The sequence below is a fragment of the Oryx dammah genome, unplaced genomic scaffold (assembly GCF_014754425.2).
Source record: "Oryx dammah isolate SB20612 unplaced genomic scaffold, SCBI_Odam_1.1 HiC_scaffold_23, whole genome shotgun sequence".
NCBI classification, from domain to species: domain Eukaryota; kingdom Metazoa; phylum Chordata; class Mammalia; order Artiodactyla; family Bovidae; genus Oryx; species Oryx dammah.
This window is the reverse complement of record NW_024070207.1, coordinates 107,437,990-107,439,558: the sequence shown is the minus strand read 5'-3', so window position 1 is coordinate 107,439,558 and position 1,569 is coordinate 107,437,990.

Sequence of the window (1,569 nt, the reverse complement as noted above, 5' to 3'; positions counted from 1 at the left end):
ATCAAACCAACAAGAATTTCACAGGAAAGGAAAATCAAAAGTCTCTTTCATGACCCCCCCTCAAAAAAGAGGAGGGATGCTTAACAAACTTAATCCAAGTTGTAGCAACTGTAATATACATAAACAAATACTTTTTAATCCAAGATAAATTTATTTTTTGTATCATTTAGAAATCAAAGTTAACAGAACAAAAGGAAAAAAATCATAGATTTATCCCCAAATATGCAAAAATGCCATCAGGCAAAATTTACCATGATTAAAAGCAAAAAAAAAAAAAAAACTTCAGACAACTGAGGCAAATATAATAACTAATGGTGACATACTGAAAACTTACTCCCTTGAGATCAAGAACAACACAAGAATGCTTATTATCACTAATTTTGCTCAACATTTTAGGGAAGCCCTAGCCAGGGCAATAAAGCAAGGAAAAGATAAAACCAAAGGCATAAGGATTATTCTTGCTGGGAGAGTTCCATGGACAAAGGAGCCTGGTGGGCTATAGTCCATGGGGTAGCAAAGAGTCGGACATGACTGAAGCGACTTAGCAGCAGCAAGGACTGACAAAGAAGGAATGTGACAGCCATTATTCACAGATTGCATCATTATGTATTTACAATATCTGAAAGTAATCTATCGTTAGTGAGTTAGAATAAATTAGTCAATATAGCAAGATTACTTGCTATACAAGGTACAAGCTCAAGAAAAAAATCAAGTGTAATTCTAAATACAACAAACAGTTCAAGAATTACATTACTCAAAAATATTATTTATGACAGCATCAAAGAACATCATATTCTGAAATGTAACTTTAATGAAAAATGTGCAAGATATATACACAGTGAACTGTGGAAAATTGCTTAGAAAATATTAATGAAGATATGAACAATTGGAATGGTATAATAATTTTATGGATTAGGAGATTCAATGTTTTTAATAAACAGATTCAGCATAATTTCAATTAAAATCCCATCAGTTCTAATGATGTTAAATTTCTTCTGCATGCTAGTCACATGGGTGTTTTTATTTTGTGAAATTAATCTATCTGTAGTTTATGACTTGTGTACTTCCTTGTATGCTTGTTATACTTTGATGAAAACTCATGTTTTCTAAAGTAAAATGCTTGTCATTATTTTATAAAATTACTGTTTTTTTCTTAGCAAAATTCAAGCTAGTTTAAGAAATTTAAGAAACTATTCATTCCTAACATTTAATAGAAACAAACAGATACACACTGTATGGTTCAGGTAGTAGTAGTAGTATTAATCGCTCAGTTGTGTCCGACTCTTTGTGACCCCATGGATTGTAGCCTGCCAGGCTCCTCTGTCCATGGAATTCTCCAGGCAAGAATATGAAGTGGTTTGTCATTCCCTTCTCCAGGAGATCTTCACAACCCAGGGATCGAACCTGGATCTCCTACAATACAGGCAGATTTTTCACCATATGAACCACCAGGGAAGCCCATGCTTCAGGTAACAACCAAAATTAACTAGATCCTAGTTTTTAAAAAAGAATATTATGATGTATAGTAGAAGAATTGAAAATGATGACAAGGAAGAAGGGAAATTGGAA